A 19,031-nucleotide genomic window follows, 5' to 3' on the forward strand; every position below is an offset into this window, starting at 1 on the left:
GATGAAAAGACAATCATTATAAATGTTCGCAAAACAGAAAGGAAGTTATATATCGCCAATTAGTAACCCGTAAAATAAAATGAAATATGACAGGTTCTTGGGTTTGTTTTAGAATGAAAAGAGAGAGATTTTTTTCAATCTGCGCGAAAAGTCTGACTGATCATAATAGAGGATGAAGTCGACAACGAAGGAAGCATGCAATGTCTCGCGGCATAATTCCAAGCTTCCCAGCATTACTGCAAAGATTTTCTTCCCAACGAGTTGCACTTGTATTGCACTATTTTCAAATAAACTATACTTCTAAAAGGTTAAACATTTCTATCATCAATTAATTCCATATTGAGATTTAATTTATTAATATCTTTCTATACATTAAAATAATTTTCCTCCTAATGAAATTTATTCAGCCAATGGGAGAAGAGAGATGCGGGTTACGTGGTAATACGTAACAGAAGCTTGCTTTACTGTGGTAAAACAAGCTTCTGTTTAGGCATGGTCACGCGTTATGGTTATCTAACATGACCACGCGGTACCATTCTTGATTTCCATATGAAACGTATTTCTTTAAATAAACTAAATGCAACAAAGCATAATATTTTAAGTTTAAGATTCTATCTGTATAATATCGGTGTAAATACACCATAGACAACTCTTAAACAAAAACTACGATCATAGTGTGAAAGGCACCCACCGATGAAAAGCCAACTAGCTTTGAAACGGTGCCGTCTGGATGGTGGCGCCCACCGAGAATAAGTGACAATAGTCTTCTCTATTAGTGAAGAGTTACTTATTAGAGGTAGTGCAACACTTGGTAACTCGTTGTGAAGGATGTGCACAATATGAGATACAGATGAAATGATGCTTTTCACATTATAATCGTAGTTTTTCTTTGTAACAGTTGTCTACGGTGTATCTACACCGATATTATATAGATAAACTGTAGTAACGTATTTATGTATTCACAGCTGAGGAAGAGACACACAGTGCCGAAAGCTTCTGTATTTTATTTTATTTTACTTTATTTTATTTTATCAAAAGAAGCGAGCGCAGCGAGCAAAGCCCCCTAGTTATTATTATTATTATTTTAATTTGGATCACTGTGAAATGCGAAATTTAGAAAATTACGCGTGGTACTACCCACATAGCAAGAGCCACCTTGCGTGAATATTGTTTTTCCGTCTTTCTTATGTGAAAATAATAAGAAACGTTTCTAAAAGAACTTGAAGGATTTCAGATATTTATAGAACTAGTTGAAGAAGAAATTCAAGAACCTGAAATGTTAACGAATGCTACATCGTGAAATGCGAAACTTTGCAGCGTCAGCGCTGCCATGACACGCTGAGTAGTTGCAACAGGGCTTGCGAGGAACTCAACAGGTTCTCGCGCCCAATTGCTCTGAGAAAACCGTAAAAATCACTTCAGAAACCATGCCACATAAAAATTGGAGTTATTTAGGAAAGGGAAAGTAGAAAAGCCTTCAGGATTTTAAATCATTGATTAACCGTTAACTTGTCCTATGCCGCTTACAAATATTTACTCCCAATGATAACTAGCAAGCTAAATTTCCTAAGTTATGATATTAAACAATTCTCTCATAAACAAAAAGCTCAAACATTGGCTTTAAAGTCAATGTTTTGAAACTTTACTTGTGTATCAATAAGCATTAATGATCTTTTCGACTGTTCCAATATCATAAGCAAATCCACAATTCGTATTAAGGATTCAAAAGGAAAGTAACACAAACATAATTCAAATAGGCATACTGAAAGTGAATCTTACTTTTTAGCATTCTGATTTCTTAATGCAATTGCTGAGAGCACTGCTGAGTGGCTTTCATCCGCTGGATAACTCGCACAGTACTTGACATGTGTCTAGGGTAGGGCAAAGAAAGTAGACCCGATCCTGTATTCACTAATATCAACAACACTTTACAGAACAATCCCAAGTGGTTTTTCCATCCTTGATTTACGAATTATTCTGAACTCAAACGACATCTCCACCAAAGAGAAAGAGAAAATCTGATTGCCGAAAGACTCGATAACTAGTAGATGAAATACCCAAAGGTAAGGGGTGGCACGCTGAATGACAGAAACCTGTTTATGGTCCCAGACTTCAGAATAACAGCCAACTGAGAATATAAAAAGATTCTGAATAGTATATCGACTTTAAACCATCTTGCATTAAGACCCCTGAGAAGAAATATCCCAAACAAGACCACAACTACTCAAGTATTACAAAAGACGGTCTAGGAACTCCTAAACTGAACAAATCATGAAAATGTCTTCTTACTGCTGTACTTGCATTCAAGGGTTGGTATCTTAAGTTCAAAATAAATGTTGCATACGTCACACCTAGCCTGAACACTTCATTAGAAACTTAACGCAAACCAGATATTTCCATAGGGAAGAAATTACAGCAATATTCACCTGCAACTAACTTTTAACTTTCTTAAAACAATTCCTTAAAAAACTTTACTCCTCTCCACTTTTCTGGTTCTCATAATATTTTAATGGCTTAACAACATACTGCACGAACGAATATGCGTTCTTCGTGTCTTTATACTGTTATTACATGACCAGGGTAGCGAAGTGCTGTCTACCCCCTGAAATGTTTGCCTCGGGGACTTAACACATCCACATTACACTACAACCACTACGCTCTGCGAAAGGAAAAGGTTAAAAAGCTCCAACCACACAACAGGTACCTAAGAAAGACAAAAATATAAATAGGAGGATTGTTTCGATAGCAGAAGATTCTATTAAATAAAATGAAATAAGACGAATATATAAGAATCAACGAAAGAAAATACAAACAGATTTCTTTAAAGTCCGACATTCACAAAAGAATAGACACACGATAGTCCCTTACAATGACTGAAAGAAAATCACAATGATCGTACTATTGAAACAAGGTACAAAAAAATGCATCAACACCACGAAATAAAATATATATATGTTTATTTTATTTTAACAAGAACACATGATAGGAGAAATCCCGGTTATAATGTGTGAAAGAACATTCATAAATTTATAAAATTATTATCGCGTGATCAGTAAAAAAACCTAAAATTATTAATTAAACGTTAATTGTAATAACCGGTATTTGAAATATAAGATTATTATTAGAAGGAGAGAGTTTGTTTTTTTATTTTTATCCACGAGACTCAGTATTAAAAAGAATAAGCTATTTTTATTCCATTATGTGCATCACATCGGGAACCAATGGGATCATCTGTAAAAAGGGGCATCTGAGATAGGATGATCTAAAAATCATTCTCAAACACGAAGAGATTATAGGGATATTGGCAGACAAGCTGTCACCACTGCAGGATTATAGTTGCTGTCGTCGCTAAAGATAAAGTACACTCATCGACAAAATTAACAGAACAAAATGTTTCTCGTGAATATTTTATTGAGAACTGTCACCGAAGCCGAATATTTGATATAATAGGCATCCTGGAATGCAAATTCCGAGTATCCAATAGAAATCGATCTACGACCTTACAAATTCGCACATTATGCAAATTATCCATGCTATAAAAAAAAAAGGGTTGCGACTACATCTCGTTTTTTTTTTTTTTTTCCCTTGTTCAGTGGGACAGCCACATCTGAGTACTGGTAATTCATCTTCGTTTAGACGATTCTTTGAAATGGCAAACCGTTGGATGTCTTGAAGCCGGGCAGCCGGAGATGAAAGTGGAACGTTGCCTTAATGTGTCACGCGTGGTTGTTTCGGTACTAAGGAAGCAGTTTAATGAGACGGTAACAATTAAAGAAGAGATGGCCAAGGTGGCTGTGCTGTCTGGCTCTCACAGCAGCACGGAATCCTACAATGTCCTTCATTTCTGGTTGGAAATGTTTTCATGTAGGTGAAAACATTTCCAACCGGACTGCGTTAAAAAGACTCTGTGGGGGTTGTTCTTGTTTATTGTGGGGGGTTGTGGTATTATTGTTTTCCTTGGTTGCCCTAATTTTCTTTATATTTTAATTATTGTAATTTATCCCCTTTTTTATATGTATATTCCCGTAGTCCAATCCTCCCACTTAGCATCTGACTTGTTTGTTCTCAGAAGATTACCTGACTCGTAGGGGACCTTAATTATTTTAAGTATTTCTCCACAGGATTGGCTGAGTTTCGGAATGACAGACTCCAACACTTGAATGTAAAATAAAACAATGTTTATTAACATATCATACAGAACTAGCAATAGTATTTAGTCAAACTATATTTGGCTGGTGACTTGTTAATTCATTAACCTTTATATGTGTAAATATCTTGTTCAAACTCAATTGTTTCATCATCAGATATCCTATTCTAATACACATTATTATACATTATGACGTGGTGTCTCTTCATGTTCTTTACAGGGACTTCAATAGGTCGTGTCATACACTTTACATCGATTCTTCCCACTCTTCTTCCGAACAGTCTGTATAATAAACCAACTACTACCAGCCAATGAACTGGCTCACAAAAACCTTCAGAGTTCGTGTCTCAATTTGTAAAAAAATTGCATTTATTCAATTAGACACCCTTTCTGCATTCAGGTCAACAGGAAATATCAATCAATTCAATTTAACATTACCCTTAGAACAGTTAATCCTCTATACCTTTATATATCACTTATTAATTAGCCCCTACTCAAATCAGAAATACTCTCCACAAATCAACTCATAATAAATTTTAAATTTCAACCTTTAATTTCATACATATTATAAAAACCTTTCCCAACCTTAAACAATTCTCAGTTATCTATTATACCCTCTCCTTCCCGCAAGCATTTATATGAGGAGCTTCACTTCAAATTATAGGCTACGTCCGTCTTAAATACCTTACACTTTTTCTTTTTTTTTCTTATATTCATTACTTAGCTATATATCTATTTATCCTAAAGTCCTCTCCTTAATAAATTAAGTACACCTATTTCGGTAATCTCTCTAGCACTTACGTGTTTGGCCTGGAACTTTCCTCTCTGCTCGGCATCCTTTCATATCGGTCATTCAGGTACTGGAATGCGGGGGCGCTCATTTGGGGATCTCGGTGATTATGGTGTTTCCCTACCGGGTACTGCACGGCTGGAATCAATCAGTGTCGCATACTCTTTACCGGTCAGCATTTCTTCTTCCGTGGATAGAGGGGTTTTCGAGTAGGTCAATGGTTCGACCACTCATTCGACTGGCTTTGCCTATATAATTCTCAGGGTGTGATTCTTCCTTCTTCCTCACTACGGCTTCCATGTTTACAGGTGAACATTCCTACGGGCTGTCGGGATATGCAGAATTTCTATCACTGCTTCCATCTATCTCAGGTCTGCAGCTATCACCCAAATTAGACTACTGCTCTGCTTAGTATCGTTCTCCAACTCCTTCAATTCATTCTCCAGACCGCTCCGTGAACTTCTTCAGCCTCCTCCGAAAACTTCTTCCGAATGCCACGAAAACTTTTCCAGAATGCCACAAACTTCTTCAGAATCTCCCTCTCAAAATTCCCTCCACTTTCTTCCTGGCCAATAGGAGATCTGCACATCCTTTTTCCTGTGTGCTCATTTGTCTCCTCTCCTCTTCCGTGGGCGGGTCTTCTTTACTCTTTGTGCCCCAACTTCCGTGGACCTCGAACATACGAGAACAATCTAGAAAGAGAGGCGGAAGTTCCGATCAACTGAGAAGCGTCACAGCTCCTCCCGTGACCTCACGCGCGCACACCTGGTGACGTCGCCCACCTCTAATAGTGTTTCACCGGGAAATCTTTAAGAGGGCCAGCTTAAGCACTCTAGGCCCTTTCTATGGTGCATCTGCCTCTGTCTTAATGGGGGATTTGTCATGGTATATTACTTTTACTGACTCGTCAAAGAACTTCCATACAAATAAGCTACAACTACACAAGGAGTGACTGGAAGGTATTTTTGAATTCCAGTGCTACTTAACTCATGTTGTTTTTACCAGAAAACCACTATTCGTATTACAGTTAAATTCTCATAATATTTAACCATTTTTATTAATTAATGTAAGGACGGGTCCTTACAACTCAATTCAAGTGGACTCTGCGCAAGGAAGCCAGTGGTTTCTATTCCATTAACTCCAAACAACCGCAGAGAAAGTCGAAAGTGGTGCTATGAACATGTAACTCGGAGCTCTTGACAATTGGGATACATTTCTGTTCTCCGTTGAGTCCCATTTTAGTGTACAAGCAGATTCTAGACGTTATTTCATCTGGAGACAACGAGGAATGCGGTACCATCTCTCCAACATCAGAGAAAAGAACCTTTACGGTGGAGAGGTGTTCTCGTGTTGGGCAAAATAATGATCAACGGCCGCATTCCTCTTCATGTTTTTGATAGGGGTACCGTAACTACGCAGAGGTAACAAGAACAGCTCCTCGAACCCTATGTGCGACATTTTTAGGGATGCGGTTGGGCCAGATTTTTTTGCGTGCACAACGCCATTGCAGATAGAGCTAAAGTGGTGGAGGAATATCTTGAAACTGAAGATATCCAATGAATGCCGTAGCCAGCACGATCACAAGGCTTAAATCCGATAGAACATGTGTGAGACGTCGCATTGCATGCCGGGAGCCAAATTCTCGGTCACCAGGTTGAGCTAAGGTCTGCGCTGGTGAAAGAATGGATTTTTTGCCACCGAGTCTTATATACACCCTTATAATGATCATGGTTCACTTCTGTCAGGCCTGTTTAGCCGTTGCAGGGATCATACGCCGTACTGATGTCATGTGGCCATGTTTACGATCGTCTTGTATTGACTTCTGTAATGTGATTTTGGTAATTCTTATACGACCCCTATAAATGTCAGTTATACCTCTCCAAATTTCTCCCTGGCTCCTCATTTCATCGTTATTCTATGGTACAGCACCATACCAAATATTGCCCACTTCATCGCAAGCTCTTCGAGTTACGTCAAGCTTTCTACGTGTTCTGTTAATTTTGTGGAGCAGTGTATGTGCTATTAGTTACGTCTGTAATATTTTGCTAGCGCAGTCTATAAACTACTGTACACCTAAACTTAAGAAGAAAGTATAAATAAATGAACTTTAACAACAGAGAAATCTTTATAAAAAAATAACCAGCTTTCATTTTTCAAAACGTTTGAATAAAAAATCAACTGTTTTACGATAATTTGTTTCAATAAACAGAAGTACAGTTAATGTGATACATTTTAATTGCTAATTCTTACTAAATCTAATTACTAATTATTTTCCATCAGCGGGATTTCGCTAATTTTCAGCGCTAATACTTTAAGCTGGGTCTTATGTGTATTTTTTTACATTGCAAACAAAGATTACTCTCTCAATACAAGCTGGACATAGTTACTATTGCCATAAAATCGCAGTCTTTTTCTCCTCTCAGAACTATTTGTCAATGTCCACTTGACATAAAGAAGGGAAATAAATCTGGACAGTTTCACGCAGATACAATTTCATTCCCGTCTTTTAGAAAGGATTCCAAAGCTGTAAATAATAAGAAGTTTTCACTCTATGGGATTTTATCTGCTTCGTACGGAGCGGGCCAAAAACATCTTTCCATCTACCATTAATAATGTTGTTGTATGACATTTTATTGTCACTCCACAACCGTTTGTACAACTAAGTCAGTCCACGCACGCTGCGTAAAAGTATTTGACAGAGAGGGGTGATGTTATTTGATCGGCAGCACCAGTTTGAGTCAAGAGGTAGAAGAGGAAACAGGAAAGGAAGTATCGAAGTTCCGACAGCTACAGTCACCAGGTTACAGTCACCAGATGACAATCGCATGGCTGTAAACTGAATAATAAACTCGCTAAAAAAGTAACACTAACAATTTAGACTCCACATTGAAAAAAATGGTAGTGTCCCAAGTGGAAAGACCATAATATACTGGATTTACGAGTTTAAAACAACAGCGTCTGTAACAGATGTGAAACCTCCAGGTCGGATGCGTATGGCACGTCCTCTTAAGACGCTGAAAGAATCAGACCAACGTTGTAATAGTCCTCAGACATCTGTTTGCGCTTTCCTTTTATGGGGTTTCTTAAATCCAAAGTCTATGCAAACCCCCACGGATACTTGAGCAACTGAAACAAAACATGCGTGGTGAAATTGAAAGAATACTACGAAAAACATTGCATAGAGCAATGGATAAAGTAGGCCAAGGAACGAAACATACACTCTCGCCTAAAATATTGGAATCAGCGTATGGCAACGGTTTTCGTTATTTTATTTTATTTATTTATTTATTTATTTAATTTTTGAAATGATCTATCACATTATAAGGATTAATAAAATAAAAGCAACGGACTACAAAGTATTTTAAGATATTTTATTAAACACTGAAAAATTTACAGCAAAAAATATTGAAATGATTAATATTAAAAATTATATGTTTTTTCACCAAAATATCCTCCTCGAGATTTTATCATTGCCTTACGCAAACCTGGCATTCTGGCAATTAGTTTTATAATAGTGTCTTGACTGTCTTTATTCCGAGCGATCTGCAATGTTTCCCATAAAGTTTGTGAAGATGGCGGACTTTACGAAATTGACGGTCTAGGTGGTCCCATAAACTCTATATTGGGTTTAAGTCAGAGGATTAGGATAGCCACACCATAATTTGAAATGCCCCTTCTGGTTGTTTAGTTGCTAGAAAATCCTTGCAGAGCTTAGAGCAGCGTTTTGGGTCATTGTCTTGCAATATAAAATTCCTTCCACAAAGTCGCAGTGCAGAGGATTTGCATTATGTTCACGAATCTTTTTATAGACTTCATGTCTTAAAATTCTATCAATTCTGACGATATTACCCACTCCAGATAAACAGAAGTAACTGCAGATCATGATGGAACCACCACTGTGCTTGAATGTAGGCAATAAACAATAGGGACCATTTTATCTTCAGTTGATCGTCTCATATAAGCTCTCTTTGCTTGGATCCAAACATTTAAACTTTGGCTTCATCAGTCCACGGTACGTTTTTTTTTTTTTTTTTCCCATTCTAAAGTTGTCTAATGTTGATGGCTCTTAATCCAAACCAACCGTTTCTTTCGATTATCCAGTTTTAGGGGGTTTTTAGACCATTACAGGACAATGATGTTCTGCTTGTTTAAAACGAAGTTTTACAGTGGATGTAGAAATAAGAGTTTCTGGGTTCCTATTGAACTCGGCTCGAATTTCAGTTGCAGTAAGTTTGATTGCATTCAGAGATCAGTGATCTCTGAATGCAATCAAAGCATTTTCTTTGATCCTTGACATGTTTGTCATGAAACACTTGCAATTACATCAAACGCTCTTTCTCAATGACGGATGTTCAATTTTATAAGTTACAGCTCTTACTCCTCGATTTATATTATTTCAAATTACTCTAGAACTATCTACAATCTTCTATAGTACTGAAGTAATACTCCGACTTTATACACTGTTCTATAATCATAAAAAAACATTATACTACATTCAGGAATCTCTTGTAGGGTTCTACCCCATTAATGAGTCTTTTATACCTTTATGGAATATTCTCGAATAGTTCAGTTTATTGATTTTTATATATAATAGAATAAAAATTTTAATTTTTATTCTATTTTAATAAAAATTGGTAAACAGCTTAGTCCTATTTTAATTTTAAAAAATCGAAAATTAAAACAGAATGAAACGTGATGAAATTAAACTTTTAGGCTGGAGTGTGAATGCTTAGAGGTATATTGTTACTGACCTGAAGAAACAATAAATGTATTTTCCAATATGAACAGTAGTCAATTCGCTTTTTAAATAGGTAGTAGTTTTTGTACGACCTTGCATAAGCAAGGCATATCACAAGGGATCGACAATGATCTTATCCACATTGGTGGTCATTGAACAAATTTGAAGATGCAAGATAATTTAAGGGTTGATGGATTCTTCAACTATTGTGGAAAGAGTCGAGGCAAATGCAAGATTGCGATGATTGGACGAATGGATTTGTCACCTTTCCTTTTTCTTACAACAGAATATAAGCAAATTTCCATGCGGAAGGAAAACCCCCAGTGGAATAAGAAAATGTTAAAAGTCGACACAAAATGGAGAGAAATCAGGAACACAAGTTTTGAGAACACTTCGAAAAATTGGAAAAATATCCTCAGAACTTGAAGCATTCTTGGCACATGTAGAGCCAAAGTTCAAATATACTCAATAATAATTTATATCATCATACGTTTGACCCATTTGGCATATCTAGCGTCGAAAATAAAGATATATATATTTACAGTGTATTCTCAACTCTGTACTTGTGTCCCTTATTGACAGGGGTAACCTTCCTTTTTAAAGACACTTTAGGTGCTGTCCATTTTCTTAGGTTCATATATATGGCTGATATCCTCTTCAGGAATTCCTTTTATTAAAAAAAAGCTATGGTTAAAAGTTTGTTGTTAAATAACCGTAAACTTTTATAGCTGCCCTTAAATTAGATTTTTTTTATCCTTACCTCATCTATCTTTGTCGTGTTCCACTACTGGCAGTCAGGGCGAAAACCAGTCTTTCATCCAAGAGACAGGTAACTAAAAGCATAAAAAATTACTGTTCTTTCTCCAACTACTCAGACCTTCGATATCCAATTATCTACCCCAAGGTAGAGTAACAAAAAGTACTAGTTCTTTTTTTAAAGGACCGTGTCTTAAACCAACTTAAATTACCTGGTAAATCTGTAGGAGAAAAACTTCGGTCTTAGTTTTTTTTTTTTTTAAATGTAAAATAATCCTGATGTCAAAAAGAGAACGCAGTGTAAGGCAGTTAAAATTACACATTGCTCGTGGAAGATATGGTAAGGTACGGTTTTGCATTTCAGAGAAATTTTTCTTAGCCAAAATTGTTCAAGAACATACCATCGACTTTGATTTTGATAAAAATATTAACTGAACACGTATATAAAACTATCACTGGAGAACCAGCATCTCTGCTCTTAGGTCCATAAATTTCTCTGTTCGATGTGCCTGTTCTGCTGGACGAAAAACCTGATTTTCTGTGGATAAAAACCATGCTGTAAACGTTTGTCTGTAAACTTAAACGTCTTGCTGTAAACGTCTAATTGAGTCAAGTAGTAAAAAAAGCCCATAAAAGTTCCTCCAGTCATTGACGAGATTAGGAATCTGGCTTTTTGCACGGGGTGTGGATAGTTAACATATAGGAATGTTCCAATTAGTATGCATTGGAAGATTTCAAAGGAAGAAAGTGAAATGGTTCTGTGTGATTTATACAGTTTGGAGAACGGTAAGGAAACAGACGAATCTGACAGAATGGGATGAAGAGGTTTTAAGCCAAAGAAGATCGAAAAAAAGAAAAAAAAAAAAAAAAGATTCAACATGAAGTTTCTTTCAGGGAATATCAGAGCAGATGTATGCACAAGTACCACCTTTAAAGAGAAAAGAATTACAAAAAGAATAATTAGAGTAAATGATATGAGCTGTGCTTGAGGATCGATAATTCGAATTCTTTCCGAAAAAGTAAGTGGGAGATTATCATATTGAGAGTGGAAAAGAGAGAAAATCTGTTGCATAATGTCCTAACTGACAAAATAAAAGCGCACATTACCAGAGGAAACTCTGTGAAATTGCTTTTAACATTATTAAGAGAGAGGAGTCCCACAGGGATCATCCCTTGTCCTTTTTAATGCCCAATTAAACAAACTTGTTTCCAACTCAACCCTTCTCCTAATTATATTTTATTTTTGGCCTACGATATTAAAACTTACTTATGGTTTTGTGTTTGTTCCTAAAATTTCAGCATCAATGTATTTTCTAGGGAATTGATTGACCCGTTTAGGCCCTAAATCACGTTAGCTATTATTCAAAACTTCTAGTGTGTTTTCAGCACGCTGATAATAACTGCTGTTATTACTAACCGCCAAGCCTCTTTTGAAAACTGTTGAATTATAATTTCATGTTTCTGAATTACAAAATAGCAGTTCGATTCGCTTAATTAATCTTTTCCATTTGATCAATGTTAACCTTGTTGAAGTAGAGGAACAAAAGGATATAACTCGTACCTTCATAGAATCTTTAAATGTTTTCTGCTTCATTCCACAAGCCGCATTTACACAACGGTAATCGAATACTCATTATGGGACTCTTCTGGTGATAATCTTTACTCAAGGTCGAACTCTAGCGATAGCAATGTGCGTTCGTCGAGAGCAAAACTAACAGATCTGTCAGTTTTCCTCTGGACGTGTGCAAACAGTCAGAATCATTCCTCAAAATCGAATCGAAGAACACACACACACCGTACATTAAAGAGATCCTCATAAGTATACCACCGAAGACAACGAACTATCCGTGCTGATACATTTGTATATGTATGGGCTGACGATGATTCACCATAATTCCAAACCAGCTAGTGACTCTATGGTGACAATATACCATCCCAACGCACAAACGTGAAATTTCTAGTTCACAATACACCAGACCTGTGGAAACTATTAAGGCAGACCAATAATTCTTCAAGTTTCTGGAATTACGGCCCACCCTTCGATTAAACTCAAGGACCATCAATATCTTCACATTTTTTGAACTTATTAAAATAATTAAATTATCACAAAATAATATTATCGAAGTATTATTTAGCATAAATTCGGAAACACGTTTCTTTAAAATATAATCAGTTTACTGGTCTTTCATCAATTCCTGGACCACCATTCAACCGTTTGCGGTCCACAAATCATGAAACAAAGTAATGTTACTTAATATTTCTTTCCATTTTTCTTATTTTGTGGGTCCTGACAGCTAGCAAAATCATCATGATCGCTGCCTTCCCCAAAAATGCTCAGGTCTTGGGTTCGAACCCAATCTGGACAGAAGGAACTTTTACCGACTTAAATAACATCGTGATAAAGTTACTCGGATGCAAATCCATGTTGTTTCTAATTATTTTTTTTACCAAACAGGGAAACCGACCGAAATATATTTTTCTTGTGTATATAAAATTTTCTGTTTATACTCCGGCACGACAACCAAGTCAGTAGAGTTTACAATAAATCGTCAATACAAATATTTATCGTATTTAGTAGTCACGGGCTTGAACCCCGGTGCACTCAAAGAACGCGTGCTATGCACTCTCGCTCCTGACCACTGGGCTACGTCAGGCCTTATACTCTGAGTATACCATGGACAACCTCATGGCATTAACAGCCTTAGCGTTTAATACATGCACTCACCAACCCACACACTTTGGGACAATAAAGTGGTAAAACCTTTACTATAGGTGACAATTAGGCTCTTTCGGACTGGCTAAACTCGCTTTCCTTCTGCTTACTAGTTCGGATTTACAGAGTAAAGGAAGCGGTTCCAATCAGATGAAGACACGAATGCTAAACCAGTAGATATTGATATAAGACAATGCCTGCCATTGTGTATATACTGGAACTCGTTTATATTCTGCCTTCAATTTGTCTTCCCTAAAGAATTAATTCTATAGAGCATTTAGTCTTTCGTACGCGCATAGTTTGGATGATACTGTGGTTTGGCTGTCCCACAGATAAATTTATTGATAACACTTAACCTTTTAATTTCAACGCACCATCAACAAATACAGAACTACAGCAATAAGTTCAAGTTCATGAGAAGATCTGTGCTCATGTTGCTGTCTCTGAGAACTGGCTCCTCGATGCAACTGCTTAAAAGCTTCTGAAGGCTCTCTATCCATTGTCCTCAGTTGCTTAATTTACCATACAACTAAGTACAAATATATCTTATGCGTTCTAAATAGTTTCTGAGGAAATGCAGAGTTGACAATCAATTATGTTTTTTCCCTGAATAATTGTGATAACAAAGGTACAAAATATTTTTACGTACTATTGAGAGATGTTTGTAGAAAGTCTGATTAATAATAAGAATCTTTTCACCCATCGCCCCTACTATCAGGAATAAAATCCACCTAACTACTAATGTCTTATAAACTTCATAAAACGTCGGTTTCACCTTAGTCTTCATGGTTCATGTATAAGATCCCCTAATAATTAAGAACCACTACTTCAAGAGGATTATCGAAAGATAATCCTTATTTCAATAGTTATTTCAATCCTTATTTCAATAGTCCTCTTGATGTGTGGTCCTTAAATATTAGTGGGTTCCACACTTGGGGCGCAATACCCAAGATAAACTGATGCTGATAAAGTTAGCGAGATTTCTGAAGTCTCAAGTGTAGAATGTTGTCCTGGAAAGTGCAAGAGAGCTTCTATTAAGACATCACTTTCATGCTGTTTCTGTTGCCAGTGGAAACAAAGAGTGGTCCTTTAGAATTGTCACAACTCAACTTCCGCAAACGCTTCGGCTTGTAATTATGGCAGAGACAATTGACAGAGCCAGACATTTCTAGAAAACAAACTGTATTTACTGGTCGCTCTTCGGACTCGAGAATAATTAAGGAGAGGTTTCAACGCCTTTAGCGTTCTCCTGTGGAGTTCGTTGTCTTCCACTTGATAGAAATGATTTTCTGCTCTAAGTGATCTTCAACTACGATGGGCAGTTAGCAATTAAATTTGTTCTATAGTTATATTTTAAGTTTCAAAGGGCCTAAACATTAATTAATCTCATTGTGAAATTATTCATTATATTAATTATTAAAACACCAAAGTAAGTGAGGTCAGTTTGCTGTGTTTATTTTCATTAGTATTAGCTATATGGCTATAAGAACCCCAAGACTTTCGATACACCAACCAAAAAATAAATTTAATTGAAGAGACCTCAAATTAATCAACTGAACAAACGTTTCACTGATGAGATCTACCTCAAAAGTCATCGAGCCCTAACTGTGCACAGCGGATACAAGGAACACATTGAAGATATCACACATCTTGATTGACCTCTAAATTTGCCTTTACTGCCTTCAATTGAAAATAGTGACAGTGTTTATTGTCTAGAAGCATCGGGGATGCCCCCTACTGCGCGTTTTTACACTTTTTATACGGGCAGGGTATGTGGTTTATGAGCTATTAGTGTGGGTTCTGTTGTTCTTCTGCCCACTTAGCCTGGGGGCCTGCGGAGAGCGACCAATGCCCCCAGTTTCCGTCATTGCCCCGGGGAGGCGGGACAGGATACATTACGAAAGAATAGCTATAGTGGGGCGAAACATGGGGTAGCCTAGACTTCCAAGAAGAGTCCAGAAAAAATATATTGAAGTGGGTTTGAAATGAGATAAATGGAAGATAAGAAGAGATTGGGATAAAAAGGGTAGAGAACAGAGGGGACAGTAGTTGAGGCATCCGTCTAATTTGAAAGGGAGAAGACAGTTAGTGTACCCCTGGTATAGGACCTCTCTCCTGGCCCAGAGGGTGGGAGTTGAAAGAGTGTGGTGGGGTGAGCCACCAAAACTATTATTTTAGGCCACCCATATAATTAAATTCATCTGCCGTGCTGGGTGTCTTATGTCTGTATGTGTTCTATGCTAGATTTGTCCGTTTTGCTGGACGAAAAACCCCAGTTTCTGGGGTGGGGGAACCTTGCCATCTACGCCTGAGACCGACTAACTCAGCCACGGACCGAAAAAAGCCCATTAAAGTTCCTCGCGTCATCGACGGGAATCGAACCCGGCCTTTTCCACCCGGTGTGGGGAGGACGGTAACGATACCACTGTGCTACCCGCGCAGACGGGGCGGGTGAGCCACAAGGCGAAATGGGGTTGTGGCAACCCCTGGTAGCAGAAGGGAATTGGGGGATGAAACATAGTGGCATAATGTTTTGTGGAAAGCGCCACCGGTGATTTCCTACATCTGCGCCATGGTACTTTGTGAAGAAGTACAGAATCTCTGTGAAAGCCAGAAAAAGTGTAATGTCTAGTTTCTATCAGAGTGTGTTCCTTTTTTTTTTTTAATCAGAGACACAACAACAAAACAGTGTTGTGTTTTGTTGTTTTTTCTCTGGCTGCAGAGCCCCTAGTGGAACCCCACGTTGCCCGCGACTACCACTGGGAGGTGAGCCAGTCTGCACATCATACTCTGATTGTCCTTTGGCAGGGTAGCCTGAGCTTTCTGACAGAGGCCAAGTTGAAACAAAAAAAAAAAAAAAAGGGAAACACAGAACGGGGGTATAGGTAAAACGGGACAGGAAGAGAAAGGAGGCCAGTTCTAGTAGGGGACAGGTGCTCATGCATGATCATCAGAGGCCAGTGGATTCTGTATCCCGCACTAATATAGTGCCAGCAGTATCCAACCCCTATGGGTGGGAGTCTAAATCCTGCACTCAGGAGTTCTCCAGAGTGCCCGCAATTCCGCACCAGAACGGTGCCAGCTGATCCTACCATATAAGGGGTTTGCAGCAGTATCCCGCACTCTATGAATGCCAGAAATCCCACACCAGAAAGGTGCCAGCGGTGTTCCTACCCTTAAAGGGTTAACGAGTTGTGAGGGCAAAGACGACCAGCAGAGAAGGAGCTAACCCGCAGTTGTGATGGTTCTCTTCTCTATCTTGGGATCATTTGCAAGATCCAACTAGTAGAATAGGCCTTGCATGACTACTTCTAGGTAGAGTGGCTGACAGCATGTTAGAACTTGCAAGGCATGGGTTGTTGTCGTTGTTGTTTGGTTTTTATGAGCATTAGCAACTAAGGCCATATTGCTCCGGGATATGCGGTGGTCATTCCCTGACCTTTCCGCATTCTCCGTATTTGGTAGTGACGAGCTCGAACCTCGGTCTAATCAAGAAGCGTGTGCTACGCACTGCTGCTCCTTCCTACCTGGCTACGGAGGCGCCTTTGCAAGGCATGGGTGCTAACAGTGCGGTACCTCCTGCTAATTGATAGCAGCATGAACCTTTGAATTGTATCCAGCTTCCGTTTGTTTCTTGCTAGTATCCATTCTCCGACCCTAGTCTCATCAATTCGTCTGAAATCTATTAATTACAAACAAATATTTATATTCTGTGGGTCGAAATGCTTTACGAATAAAATTAATTTTCAATATGTATTCAGTTTGGAGTAAAATTTTAAACAATACGAAATATTCATGAAGTATCGTAAAGCAAGTACAAAACAGGTTTATAATTTTTTCATCTTAAGGAATCAACTTTCAGTTAAAAATATTTAATTAAAAAAAATAATAGTACACCTTTTTGTTTAAAATGCAATACCATCCAGTTGGCCAATTATAAATTAAATGGTTTATTCTCTAATCTTCATTATTAATGTCTTAACAGTTTGAGTGGTGTCCAACCTGCAGTCCGGATACGGCCCGAGAATAATTTTTATATTGCCACGTAGAAAGAGAACTAAAACAGCATTTTAAATTTTGTAAATTATCAACGAAATTTTTCTCATTAAATGTTAAGTTTTGTTCAGTAAATGTTATTGTGTACTTAATTAAGTTTTTGAATATTTTCAAATTTAGGTATACCATTATATTTATTTAATTCACCTTAACACTGAAAAGCAGTGATTCTTTTGAGGTGTAAATTTTGTAAAGTGGGATTTAAAAGCAAAAGTAAGGCATTTAAAAAAGGAAAAAAAAAAAAAAAAAACAAAAACCTTCCCATTTCACTTCCCATCCATTCGCTCCAAAAGTTTGTCCACTTCTTCTTTGAATTCATTTAAGCTATCAACTTCCACAACAACAGATGGAACTCTGTTCCAGCAATCAACTACCCGCTGGCTAAAGGCACATTTCCGCACATCTATTCTACAACTGTCTTTCTTCAGTTTAAATCTATGCCCCCTCCGGTTCTTAATCTCAGAAAGTGGAAGTATCCCATCAGCATTGAGCCTGCTCAATCTATTCAAGGCCTTATACACCTCAATCAGATCATCTCGCAGGTGCGTAGTCTCCAGACGCTGCAATTTGCAGAGCTTAAGCCTTTCTTGGTAAGAGCACCCCTTTGTTTCCCTCAGCAATCTTGTTGCTCTTCTTTGTATTCGTTCCAGCAGCTCTGCATCCTTCCTAAAATGAGGCTTCCAGGCCTGTACACAGTACTCAAGGTGTGACCGGATCATTGCCTTATACAAGGGGATAATGAATAATGTACTAAATATCACTTTGTATATAAAACGGATGAAGTGTGGCGGCATGGTGAAAAATGTGCTTTTTTTCTGGAATTCTGATGCTGGACGAAAAACTTCACATTCCGGAAGGGCAAGGTGCGTCCACCCTCCCAACAGCGGCTAACATGTCGAATAGGCTGTTATAAATTGTTCGATCCTTAAATAAATTAATGAAAAAATAGTCACTTCTAAAACTTGATGTAAGTTCGTTCCAGTAGTCAAATTTTATGTAACGAAAAACTAATTTTTCTTTATTTGTTCTACAATCATCCTTTTTCAATATAAATTTGTTTTGCTCGAGACAGATTAAAGATGCCATTAGCATTTAGTTTCGTTTATTAAATTCGTTTGAAGCCTTAAACACTTCAATCAGATCTCCTCCTAAACATCAGTTTATAAAAATGTCTAATTTTCAGACCCAAAGTCTGTTTTACTAATGCCATCACTAATCTCCTTGCTCTTGTTGCACCACATTTAGAATAAGATGTCGTTAAGATTAGTTCAGTGCAAAGATAAAACGAAATTGGAAGTGTGCTGCTACATACTAGAAGATTGTAAATAGTACGACAAGAACCTCTAGATGGATTGAATGGATGAGCAAGTCTGTTGTCTTCTCATGAGTTATTTCAATTTGGAGAGGGGAATTCAACATGAGGGACAATTTTCTTTTTTAAATAAACTAGATGATGATTATTTGCATCAACATGTTACAGAAGATACTACAGGTAGAATGTATTACACCTGATGAAGGACCAAGATGACATCATAAGGCTTTCGTTTATCTTTAGTCGAAGGATGAAGAAAGATGTTGCGCTTTTTAAAGATATAGGATTTCATCAAGAAAGGGGAATATCACAGTTCAAGGTGCTACGCAGCCTCCATTAGCTAACAAGATGGCAACAGAACATTTAGTACATTAAAGGCATGGATTAACATACAGAACATACAGAAGCCATGAATGCATATGTATCATTAAGGAAATAAGGGCAAGCACGAGGAAAATTTCGAAATGAATGAATTACGGCAAATGGGAATTACCTTTTTTTATCTGTGTGTATTATATA

The sequence above is a fragment of the Mastigoproctus giganteus genome, chromosome 5 (assembly GCF_048544385.1).
Source record: "Mastigoproctus giganteus isolate SK-2022 chromosome 5, ASM4854438v1, whole genome shotgun sequence".
NCBI classification, from domain to species: domain Eukaryota; kingdom Metazoa; phylum Arthropoda; class Arachnida; order Uropygi; family Thelyphonidae; genus Mastigoproctus; species Mastigoproctus giganteus.